We start from the raw sequence: 13,621 nt of genomic DNA, 5'->3' as shown, positions 1-13,621 counted from the left end.
GAAAAGTACATGCAGTTGTGTGTACTACATCATCTGCAGTTTAGTAACCAGATTACAAATATGCAGCTTTTTCTAACAATATTTTCCACTATACATTTTAATAAGAATATCCACATCAGCAAAGAATTTTTAATATGTACTTGACTGATATTACTGCAAAGGTCATTCCAAATGGTATGAGTTAAGTAACTGTGGCTACAGCTCTACTCTCTTACATACAGTCATATATTTTCAGCTGATAACATTTCAAAACTACTCAAATCTTGTTCAGTGTCAGTGACTGCACAGCCATCTCTTAGCATTCTGCCAAATACCCTGTCACGTTTAAAACCTTAATTTCAAACTGAACTTTACCTACCTCATTTGTAGAGAACTACAGGCAACCAAAATTACTACTCAAGTACTCTTTCATCTCGATTTATAACAGTAATTAAATGCAACACATAGCATTATACATAATTAATCCAGTGGTTAATAAAAGCTCTTAACTGACCAGCTGATCTCAGAAAGTGCTTGCTCATTTGCTTTGAAGACAGTAAAATTAATATAAAATCACAAATATTAATATAACTTCCGCTACTTCAAAAAGCGCAGTACCACTACAGATATCCTATGCATCTTAGATGTCATGCAGAAACACCATTATACGATACTTCTGCAGCTGATAAGCAACATTCACGTGAAAACTAACTATATATAGGCTTGGGAGGCTTTATCTGGAGGTTTCATTCTCCTTTTCCATATTTCCTCTTGTCACAATACTGAATGACAACCACTAAAGTACTAAAATTTGCACCACAGTATAGAGAGATAAAGCCCTGCCTATGACACGGGCAACCAGGTTTAACTAGCAGATTGGGACCTTGATGGCATTACAGGAAAGACGGATGTCCCATGCTGAGGGGAGGTGCTAATTCCAGTTGGCTTATATCACTGTTCCCAATAAGTTCCAGTTGGCTTATATCACTGTTCCCAATTTGACCACTTTCAACAGGACATTTTGAATGAGAGGGAAGGGGGGATGCATAAACATCCCCTTCTATGAGAAAGAGAGGGTGTCCACTTTCCAAGACAGAGGGTAAGGAACCCTGGCACAAAAGAGAGGAAGTTGTTTAGAGGGGAGGCAATGAGGTCCAGATGTGGAATGTGGTGTACCCCACCAGTGAACCACATCCAAGAACACATCCCTGTGGAGCATCCACAAAAGAGAATGTGTCAATGATCTGCTTAATGTGTCCACCATTGAGTTCTAAGCTGAGGTAGGTACACAACTTGCAGGGTTACTTTGTACTGGACTGCCAATTCCCATGCCTTGAGGGCTAACCGGCAAAGAAGGCATGATTTGTTGTCTTTGCTTGTGTGTGTGTACCAGAGGACAATGGTATTGTCTGTAAATATCTTCAGCGGACCTGGTAAGGAAAGAGGATGAAAGGTTTGCAAGGCCAGAATCAGAGCCCTCATCTCTCTGATGTTAGTGTGCTCTCTCTGCTTTGAAGGGGACCAAAGACCCAGAACCCTCCTGTAAGCAAAGGTTGCTCCCCAACCTCTGTCTGAGGCGTCTGTGAAAAGCTGTTGTGAAGGTTGGGGTGGAAGAAGAGGAAGACCTGGATTCTGAGACAGCTGCTGAATCAACCAATGGAGCTCTGTTTTCCGGCAAGGGAGAAGAGGGACCAAGAAATCTCAAGGATGAGCATGCTGAGACCATGTTGTCTTTAGAAACCATAGAAACTTCCTCATGTGTAGCTTTGCAAAAAGGCAGCATGGGAATCGTGGAGGCCATGAATCGAAGTCTCAGCAATTCCCTGACCAAAATAAAAGGAAGAGGCAGAAAACTCTCCATGAAGGTTATAAAAGAGAGAAAACCTTGTCTGTAGGGAGGTAAATCATCATCAGATCTGTCCTGAACCTGCACCCAAAGAAAATGAAATCCTGAGATGGTGTCAGACTGGATTTTTTGGAATTTATTGTAAATCCTAAGCCTTGAAGAAAAAACAAAAAGGCTTGGACAAGGTTTTGTTTCAACTGATCCAAATTGTTGGTCAGAAAAAGAAGACTGTCTAAATTGGGGAAAACTTGAACCCTCAGAAAGGCAATGGCTGGATAATTTGTGAATAACCCTTGGGGCAGTGGAAAGACCAAAGGGCAAGGCAGAAAAAGTGCAAAGAACCCACCAAGAAAGATAAGAATTTCCTGTACTGAGGGTGAATGGGAATATGCAGGTAAGCATCTTTGAGATCCAGAGAAGAAATGATGGACTGAGGACAGATCAGGAGAAAAAGTGTGTGCAGTGACAACATTCAAAAGGAAAGTGTTTAAGTGGAAAAGATCTCGACTGGGTCTCCAAGGACCATCCTTTCTTGGAACTAGAAACATTCTGAAGTAAAACCCTTTTCCTCTTTGTTCTAGAGGAACAGTCTGAATGGTGCCTTGAGAAAGAAGGTGAGCTAATAGCTGAGGGAACAGATGACATTGACAAGAAGGGGGTTGAGGAATCCCCAGGGAAGGAGGGAGAGTCTTCTAAGTCAAAGTATCCTCTTTGGATGACAGAAAGAACCAAGGAGTCCTAAGTGATCTCCACCCAGGCTGGAAAAGAAACAGAAAGGTAAAGAGAGAGGTGTGTGACTTGGAAGAAGAGAGTGAATGTCAAAGAGAGCTGTATCTGGCCTGAAAGTGGTGATAACATGGAGGGACAGGAGCAACAAATTTTGACACAAGAGGTCTCCTAGAAGACTTTTTAGACCTAGTACCAGAAGTAGAAGCAGAGGAAGACCTAGCAGACCTCTTAAACGACATCTTCACAGAAAAACTCCTATGGAATTTGGGAACTGGTGAGACAAGCAAGTGTTTCAAATCTTGGACTTCTTTACCTTTTTCCTACAGAGATTTTTTTAAAGAGTTCTGCAGTAGCTGAACCAAAAAGTAGAGACTTATCTAGAGAAGCATCAAATAACTTGGCCTTTATGTTATCAGGTAAAGACTGAAGCCTCAACAAAGAATGTCTTCTAAGGACAGATGCGGAAGCTGCAGCCCTGGAAGATGCCTCCACAACATCATAGCTGCACAATTGAATGTCTAGCTACCTGAGAAGATGCAGACAAAAGAGAACAAACCTTCGATTCGGGTAGCTGGTCCAAGGCCAGAGATGCTTGAGAAAGCAAAGTCAAAGAAGATCTGGACATGTGTGTCTGGTAATTAATGGCTCTAATAGCTAAGTTGGACGAAGTGTAAACCTTCTTACCCAGTCTCTCAAAAATAGTAAAGTTGTGTAAAATCTTACCATAACCATAGATGTCCTTCTCTTTCATGTTGCAATATTCACTGGTGAGTTACCCTTCTTCTGATTAGCCTGTCCGGCCAGGTTTCCAAAGCTTTTCCAGTCCCAGAAGGTGTGTCGGACGTCTGACGTCTTGGCAGGTATGTGGGCCATAAATGTGACATCTGCGTGTACCGTCCCTCAAAACTAAGGAAGTCCCAGAAGGAGCCAGTCCTGATGGCCTAGCCTGTACAGAAGCCGAGGAGAGCAAGTGCAAGGATAAGATGCAAGGATAAGAGGGGGATGGTGGGAGGGAAGGAATACTGCAACATGGAAGAGAAGGGCATCTATGGTTATGGTAAGATTTTACACAACTTTCCTATGTCTTTCTATTCCAATGTTGTAGTATTCACTAGTGGATGATAATAAAAGCTCACTGGTGGTTGGGACATGGTCTGGATGAGGATTCCAGGAACCCATGCAGGCTACCCCTAGCAAATCCTGCCCTGGCAATGTGGTCCAATTTATAGTGCCTGGTGAAGGTGTGCCAAAAAGGGCAGAGTGATCCAAGGGTGCACCCAAGAGTTTGTAGCCTTAAAGGCCAGGGTAGAAGAAGTATAAATCTTCTTACCGCACCTCTCCATGGCCTTGCTGTCTTTATCTGCAGGTAGGACAGTAGTAGTTGGGAGAAGTTTGGTAGCCCTATCAGTAGCAACAGAAATAGTAGCAGGGTCTGCTTGGGAGAACTTGAATAGGAATGTCTCTGCATCAGGTACCATGTATAATCTGTCTGCTCTTCTAGGGGCAGGTGGCTGGGAATCTGGGTTCAAGCATGCTGCAGCAAAAGCAACCAAGAAGGCAGGCTGGACAGGTGGAATAGGAGCCGGGTTAGGAGATTCCATCTGGATAAAGTCATGTAATCTTTTTTGGGCCTCAGACATGTCTGAGCAATCCCACTTAAAATGCTCTTTCATAAGGTTGACTGTGTCCCCAAAGGTAAGGTCTTCCACAGGGGAGTCAGGTTCTGCAGAGGCTTCTTCCGGGGATCCATATCCCAGAGGGGAAGTAATTTGTGAAGAGTAGGACAAAGATGTCTTAAACACTCATGTTATCTCCTCAAAACCCCCTAAACTACGCTTCAGTGCACAGACCATGCTTTCTCAGTCCTTGGTCCCAAACGTCTCCTTTCTTTTCTTAAAGACCATTTCTCTTACTCGACTTTCTGTTGAGAAATAAAAGCACATTTCAAGACTCTAGGAAATGCAACTGCTGTGTCTCGATCATACAGCTTACCCTCTTAATTCCCTTCATACATTGCCCTGACTTTTTAGATTGTGATTCTTTCAGCATGCCAACTCTGAAGCCACGCTATACTTAATGCATGTATATACTGTTTTTTCAGTCATTGCATATAAAATAATTTGTTTCCATTATACCCACAAACTAACTATGACAGTCACTTTGTATACAACATGTATATATTGTATTCTGCCATTCTCTCTGTATAAAATGTCATGTATCTATTGTTTTCCCCAGACTGAGACTGAAATGGGTCCAAAGGGATCAGTGCTCTACCCCAGTTAACATATTTAAAATAAAATAAACAATTTATATCCCCAAAAGACTTGAAACTGTCTCAAAACGTCCCACAACATTAAAATGTCATTTTCTGAATTTATCAAGGACAAAATAATATCGTCTACAAATAAAGACAACTTTTCTTGATCACCATATCAACTACATCTTTGACTTTGAGTCCTTTATTTTCATTGCCAAAAGCTGTCAATACAAAGCAATGAAAGGGGAGAGAGACACATCCCTGTCTGTTCCCTCAGTTCAAACACTTACTTATTGTTGTTAACAACAAAATAAGCTATCTCACTTGCTGCCTAATACCATAGGAGTCCCTCAGGGCTCCATACTAGGTCCCCTCCTCTTTTCTGTATTCATAAATGAACTCCACACTGTTATCCCTAAAGCCACCTGTATCCAATATGCAGATGACTCCACCCTGATTTGCTCTGCAGTCTCTCTCTCTGATCTACAAGTAGTCACCCAACACTCCTTTACTGCAGTAGAAAAATGGCTCGCAGCACGGAAACTCCTCCTAAATCAAAAAAAAAACAAATTACTAATATTTCTTCCCTCCTCAGGGCCTCCACCAGTTCAACTTTCTCCACTATCTAATAACAATACCTTCTTCGTCCAATCTACAAATGGTACCAAAATTGAGCCTGATACCAACACTAAACTGTTAGGGGTCACTATTGATAATAAGCTTAGATTTGACAACCATATCAGTCAAACCATAAAACAGTAAATAAGAAACTCGGATCCTTGTATAGAATCAAAAACTTCCTAACCCCTACTGCCAAACTCACTATTGCACGCACACATCTCCTCTAACTTACTGTATGCCTCTCCTGTCCTTTCCTTCCTCAATAAAAATGAGATCAAGAAACTCTCTGTTGCCTATAATCACATTGCCAGATTTGTAATAAGTGCTCCCCATAGAACTCATCATTGTCATAATCTAAGGAAACTTGACTGGCTTGAACTACCCAATCTTCTTAAAATGAACCAACTCACTGAAGCATTTAAAATAATCAAACAACCTGAAAAAACCCCTTCACTGAGTGAAATACTGATTCCCTACTCCAATCTTAGCTGTCTTCGCTAATAGATTTCTGGTTCAAACCATCAAAGCCAACAACTTGGGTGGTGAAGCTCTCTTTGCCAATTCCATAGGGAAGGTTTGGAATTCCCTCCCTAATAACCTAAGACTTTCCACCTCCCTTTGTCAATTCAAAAATAATCTTAAGCTATATTTTAAGTCTCATTGGCTTTGCCCATGTATTAACCCTGATTAACTCTCCTTGACCCATACTATACCCACTCCTCTGTACCTACTAGATCCTACTCTTCCTTTTCAAAGTCTCAAATAATTATCAACCAACGTCCTTAGATCCTACCTCCTCTGGTTTCTATAGAAATCAAGCTCCTCCCTGCTTGACTGCATACTATAACAGTAAGGATCCTGTAACAACTTATAGAAATATTATTGCATTTTGAGTTGTATCTAATTCACTCTGCTGACAAATGTATCTAAACCAAAAAAAAAAAAAAATATTGTCCCTGTAACTGTGTATTATCTGTATGTATCTGTATGTAATTAATGTTGTATTTTTTACTCTGTGGAGCTTTTCTCCCCGGGCCTCCGCTGAAAATGGACATGCATCCAGTCGGACTATCCCGGTCAACAAATGTAAAATAAAATAAAATAAAAATATTGGAGAGGAACCCTCCCACTTTAATTCTTGCACCACTCCTTTATATATCCTCCTAATTCACCTTACTACTGTATCAGTGAATGCAAATGCTTCCACTGCCCTGCTCATAAACTCCTAGTTTACTCTGTCAAATGCTTTCTCAGCAACAAGACCCACCAACAGCAGTGGTATTTTCTTACATACTGCTTCCCTCTGGATCATCAGTGTTCTGTTAATGGTGTTAAATGTTTTTCTCCGCAAAACCACATTGATCTATAGCTATCAATTTTGTCAATACCTTTGCAATTTTTTTTTAACAAATATAGACAAACACTTAATAATCACAGTTTAAAATTAAAATCGGTCTACATAAAGCTGGATCTAAAGGGTCTTTACCCTCTTTGGATAATACAACCACCACAGCTTTCTTCCAATATGTTAATGCTTCCTCTCCTTTTAAAATACTATCAAACAAAAAATATCCAGATTTCTATCACTTTCTTCCCTCCTAATCTCCAACCTTCCACAGGAATGCCACCTGTTCCTAGAGACGTCTCTGCAGATTGATTATACGTAACAGAGGAAATAATGAGATAAAAATGGTGAACTATTATTTTTGAGCCTCATCTTCCTCTTACCTTGGCATAATTACATTTTCCATAAATATTTCCATTTGTGCTCTTTCTTAGTTCCACATTGCTCTGCTTTATACAAATTTTAATAAAATTTCTGAAATATCTCTAAAAACTTCTATAGGATCATGGTTATTTATGTTGTCATAGGCTCTCTAAGTTTGGTGACAACCCTTTCTACTTTCTGTTGCCCAAGTCATTGTGCTAAAAGTTTTTTTGTGCACTGGAGTTGTTATCCAAGACAGTTGCTTAACAACAACCTTTCTAAACTCATGCATACTATCATAATACCCCCTTATTTTCTCTCTATCACTCTGCAGATGCTCCTCACCTTATTCTGTGAGGCTCCCCTTACTCTGTAATACTTTAACCCTTCTTAGACCCTTGTTGCTTATAATCATATCTTTCTCTTTTAATATTAACCTGTTTTAAATGTCATTATTTTATCCCACTCACTAGGTATCCCTCCTTAAGAAATGCCTACCTCCTCTAATAACTCTAGAATAACTTCCACTACCCATTTCATGAATTCCTATTTTTTAAAAGGAGGATAGGAAAGCACTAGTCTAATATTTCCCTCATTACCCTACATTTTTATCTTAGTTTTTATCAGTGCATGATATGAAACAGTTGATGGATATGTGTTGAAGTTTTTTTAATTAACATACTCCTGTAAAATATAATTTCTATACAGTCTAGCTCAGTTATTGTAACTTGGAGAATAACATACAACTTCTGCCCAAGTTCCTACTACTGAATTAACTTCTTCCATACTAAACATTTTCATATATTCTTTCAGAAATATACCAGCTTTTCTTGTACTTCCTTTCTATGTCCCCCTAATACATCATCACTACGGCAAATCAAGTTGCTGTTCCCACCTACAAGTAACAGTTCCTGCAAAGAGCAAATTGTTTCTCAAAAATGTAAGCTCCATAATAGCAGTTTTTGGTGGAATATAAATGCATGCCAGCATAATCCTCCTCCCTTGTCAATAGTCCCTTACTATCACAAATTAACCACTATCTTTTTCCCTCTTCTATCACAATTGGAGCTTACTCTAGCAATCCATTGCATTATTCCCCTTTTCCTTTATACCAGATATTCTGCTGAATAACCATCTTGAAATCTGTTAAATTCACATGCTCACTTCTTTCCAAATGAGTCTCCTGTAGCACTTTGCATTTCTTAATGTAATTCAAAATTCTTTCCTCTATCTATACCTGTAAGGCCATCTGCATTCCAAGATGGTACAGACTGAGTAGCTATTGTTCCCATCTATTACACATGACAGTTTTTTGAATGTGTACTTCTAACCTTTGTCTTACATACACACACTAATGTTTGACAGGTTGATCTTTTATACAGTTCGGTCTTCTCATCTCCATTTGAACCTGTCATATTTTTCAAGATTATTTGCTTTATTGAAACTCTTAAAAAAAAAAATACATTTTCAGAACACCCCACCCCCAATTAACTTAAACACATACTCAAAGCTATATACATTTTCAGCAAACAAAGTGTAACCCTCCAAATGCAAACAACTTTCACAAACAGACAGCTACACCCAGAGACATTACTTAATCTAAAATGAAGATTACCAAAGCTAAATCACATTACAGACTGTGTTCCCACTTACACTAATTGCTCTCTCTTCTCATGTCATCTCTATTCCTCTCCCAGATGTAAAAACCAGCTTGCATACTTTCAGAAAGCATTAAAGTTTAGCACCAAGAAAAAGTGTACTAGTAACTTTTAAATAAAACTAATTTGTACAATTTTCTATTAAATGCATTCACGGATTAAAGCTGCTGTGAAGGCTACTACCTCTTATTCACTTCCCATAATTTCGAACCATGTTTCATGGAACTGCTTGCCATTGTACTGTTAAATTCTACATTTCCAGAATGCTCAGAACTATCAAGACTAAATGCTTGCACCTGCAGGCACCTGTCCATGTAAAAGTACTCAAATCTTTGCAGATGCATGAAGGAATATTTGTAAATTTCATTCAGAACACAATGTACTGAATTCCCCTGGCCAACTGCCTTGAGCTGTGGACTTTTCATCCCCCATGGATAGCATTTGTTAGTGGAAAAAAGCTAATATCTTGTAGATGCAAGAACAGCATTTTTCATGTCATCATTTGGCTTATTTGCTTATGTTAAAAAAAACTTGCTTATAGCTTAAGCCTAGGACATTAATCTATACAACCATCTTTGTAAAAACATGGGAAATCATTACCTTAATTTTACATATAATATATAATACAATAACTACATCTTTACACAGCTCCTACTTAGCAGCTGAAGATCACATCATTATAGTAACTTAAACTTGCTTCTGTCCTTTCTCTTCTTGTTATAGTATAAAGCCTATGTTCCTTACAACTAAGAAAAACTACTCGATTACTTTAACATCTTTAATATATACAACAGCCAATGAAGACTCTCCCACTTAAAATACCTGTGACTGCATTCTATAAAAACTGCTTTTGTATCATGAAATGTTTTATACAGTTACTAATAGGAACAGACATGGTTTTACTTACAGTTACTCCCCTCTGCCTTTAGAGCTCTTATAAACATTAATGACAAAATGGAGTATATGATTTACAATTCACTCACAAGTTTAACAAAATGAGCAAAATTTCAAAATTTCAGTCCTTCTCACCCAGTTTTTCTTTCAAAGCCATTATTTCATACATGTGCCAGATGGTTTATAGTCTCCCATTTATTCACAAATTTCAGTATTGCTGGTCTTCCTGATCAGCTCCATTTTCCAACACCATACTCTGGTTCAAGTCCAAGGTATACCTGATTCTTCTAGTCAACTCCTGTGCTGTTTTATCTCTCTCAAGCATTTTCCTTTGGAACAATGGAAAATGTTTAATTAGCAAAGTTTCTATGAGCTTTATTGTCAGAAGAATGAGAAGCATAGTTCTCTTCTGCTTGTTGGCTCACTGTTTGTTGGATAAAATGTATTTCCTCCTTAGATGGTTCTGCATCCAAAAATGTATTTGATCCTCCATTTAAAAAAATATTCTGAAGACAGCTGGATAAAGCAACTTGAATCTCACACCTACCTCTCGATATTCCTTGATTGATGAGATAAATTTGCTTCTCTTTCGCCTGGTGTACAGTGAATAGTCATTTTCCACAAACACTGCTGTTTAGAATTTTTAATAATTTTCCTTTCTGCCACAGCCTGCTGATATGACTGCATCTTTCCTTCTATAGGTCTTGGATGCTTTCTCATGGCCAGATTCAAGCATATACTTGATGTGCCTTTTCATGTAACAAATCCTGCTGTCGAACACCAGTCCAGTTGCTTACTTGTGCTTTAATGGAATAAAGTCAATCAGTTTCTTCCAGCCTCTGTGGTACAGCATAAAATATCAGGTTTCCACTGTGTGTTCTGCCTTTTAATGCTATTTTTTTAAACAGTTCTTCTTGAGAAGCCTCATACTCAGCCAGCCTTTTCTTCATTTCATCCTCTGATTGCCGCCATTTTATCAGTTCATCTAAACAGCTGAATAGCAAAATGTGGATTGGAGAACATATTCCACATCTCAGAGCAAGAAGAGGTGCAGAGATGGAGGGAAAAGTAGGAGGACCTAATGGGTTGTGGTTCTATTTTCAACTTAAGTTCTATTAATTTAAATTAATTTCACTTTAAGTGTTAAAAGTTTTTTCCCCTTTCATTTCAGTGAAAAATTACAACTTAGTCCAACTGCTGATCAATGTAAATTATATGTTAGAAAATTGAATTTGCATTATATTTTGCAAGATATTAAATGTTTTACTAATGGCAAATTTGATGTCATTTGCAAAAGAAGAACTTATAACCCTGCGCTGCTCAGTACGCTGGGTGTATTTTATGATGCCTGTGAAAGGGACTTTACAAAACTGTTGAAAGACAAACCTATATACAAAAAAGTTTAACTTAACTATTCAGGAGAGATCCAATTAATATGACTTACAAAAATTAGATACCCTTACGTTTATGCAAGCTTTTAAGGGAAATAGCTAGTCCTGACACATTTTGACATATATAATTCTTGTATGGTTGATGTTTTAGCAGACAGTAGTTGTTTCAAAGTAGTAAAATCTTGATTATTCTAAAAAAGTAAACAAAAGTCTGTTTGACCTTCTATGTCAGGGTTATACGGGCTTCTCTGTCTATAAACTTCTGGAAAATGATCACCCTAAAATAGGTAGAATTTCTGTAATTCCCATAATTCACAAAATCACCAAGCATCCACCTTTTAGGCTGATAGTGGTTGTACATAATAGCAAAACTGAAACAAACGTGTTTTTTCTAGATTCTATTTTAAACTCTGTGGTACAACATTCTGATTTTTTATTTGGGAGATTCATGGTTGTGCTTGGATTTAATTAAAAATATATACTTCTGGTTCAGAAACTGTATTAGTTACAATTGACTTAGTGTCATTATAAACATTTAAAGAAGAAGTGGGCATTGAATGTGTTAGGTTATATTCAAGTAAGTTCACAGATTTTGATAATACAAAGATTAATACAATATAATTATTGTTGATTATTTTAGAAAATACATTTTTATGTTCCAAGAAAAAATATTTCGCCCACTCAAAGGAGTAGCTATGGGTGTTAAAATGGCCCCGGTTGTTGCTAACCTAGTTATGAGTTGGAACCCCTACTGATCGGCATATACTTCTCAGAAATACAGGCAAACACAGGAGGACTATGGCTAACCAAGTTTGCCGATGACTGCAAACTGGGAGCCATAACTGACTCTCCGGCTGACATGGACATCCTCCAAAAGGGCCTTACTGAGACAGACACCTGGTGTCAAAGTCATGTCCTCAAGCTAAATGCCAAAAAATGCATAGTCATCCCATTTAGGTAAAACAAAACCACGAATTACCACATAGGTGGCAGCCCCCTTAATACTGAAGAGGTAATAAGAGATCTGGGCACCCAGGTACATAGTAAACTCTCCTTTGACAATCATATTGCCAAAGTAGTTAGGAAATCCTTCTATGTGGCCCATCTATCTAATTACTAAAGGGTTCGCATCTAGAAATAAAGAGGTTATAGTGCCCCTCTACTCATCACTCATTAGACCCATCATAGAGTACAATGCCCCATTTAGGATGTACCTCACAAGACACTTCCAACAGCTGGAAAGACCACAGAAGTACCTCACCAAGAGAATTACTGGTCTCAAACATATGTCCTATGCAGCCCGACTGAAAAACTTCGGCTGTACTCAGTGGCATATCGCTTACTCAGAAGTGATCTCTGCCTGACTTACAAAGCCATGTCCAACTAAGAATTGATGGACATGCTCCACCGAAAGAAATCCAAGTCACTGGGAGCCACACGCTCTAGTGAGCTAAACCTCACCACAACAATAAATAGAACATGCTGGAGGGATAGATTCCTGTCACAGAGAGTCCCCATGCTTTGGAACAAAATTCCAAATTACATCAGGCAGAGCCCCTCAATAGCACTCTTCAAGAGAAACATTGACGAGTGGATGGGTAATAGAAAATACACCCCTGGGATCACTTCACTGGCTCTGCTTGAAAGAGGATCAATTAATTAATCAATGGGGAGGCGAAAGCCGACACACACTGGCTTGGCTTATAAATGCCCTCGGGCAGACAGCCTAGTACCTACCTCTGAACCTATGAACCTATATCGGGTCCTATGAAGCTTCTTAGGCTCCTAGTGTGTTGGATCCGATGATGTAGATTGGTTATTAGAAGCTGTCAGCTCCGAGGTAGTTAAATTACACCAATAAGTGTAGGAAGGATAACGGAGGAATATATTACAGAGAATAAAAAAAAGGGTTATAAAATGTAAATATCCTACTTTACTCACAAAGAACACTAATGCTTGAGAGCTAACAGCGACCACGTCTGTACGCAAAGGTGGCAAACAAAATCTGAGGTATGATGGACGACTAGAGCATTAAGGCTAAGGGAGGAAGCTTGAGAGCTTTTCAGTATTCATGAGCTGTTAAAAGCGGCCAAGTCAGATCCAGAGGTCAGATCTAAACCCACTTGTTCAGGAATTAATGAAAACTGACAACATCAGACCACAACTTTTACCACAGACAAAATAGTTTAAAATTAGTTTTAAGAACTTTTTACCACAAAGGTAAATAAATACATAAATAATGCTCTCATTTAAGTGTGCAACAGTCACATGACAGTCATTAAAAACAAAAAGTTTTGTATTTTCTCTCATAAAAAGTAAATTGGAAGTTTTTTTTCCCCAAAGGGAACTTTACCTGCCTGGGAAACGGAACAACATTAGCCAAACACTGATCCTCAAAAGCATGCAGAGGAATGCTCACTTCAGCAGCAGGAAAGCTCTTAAGGGCTTAGTGCCCAAACCACACTTTTAGTCAGCTCAGCTAAAGCTGACTAATGGTTTGGACATGTGGAAGGTGCCCTGAAAGCTTTGGAAGCTGGC

The 13,621-nt window shown here is 38.7% G+C and overlaps 1 protein-coding gene across 4 annotated transcripts in view; it reads right to left on the bottom strand.

The window, feature by feature from the left end:
• DYNC1I2 (dynein cytoplasmic 1 intermediate chain 2) overlaps positions 1-13,621 on the bottom strand; it is a 1,851,236-nt gene that overhangs the window by 856,102 nt on the left and 981,513 nt on the right. The window lies entirely within an intron of this gene.

Source organism: Protopterus annectens, chromosome 6.part1, assembly GCF_019279795.1.
Source record: "Protopterus annectens isolate FY-2018-M chromosome 6.part1, PAN1.0, whole genome shotgun sequence".
Taxonomy (NCBI): domain Eukaryota; kingdom Metazoa; phylum Chordata; order Ceratodontiformes; family Protopteridae; genus Protopterus; species Protopterus annectens.
The sequence above is the reverse complement of the archived record's forward strand: the minus strand, read 5'-3'. Positions and strand labels throughout refer to the sequence as shown.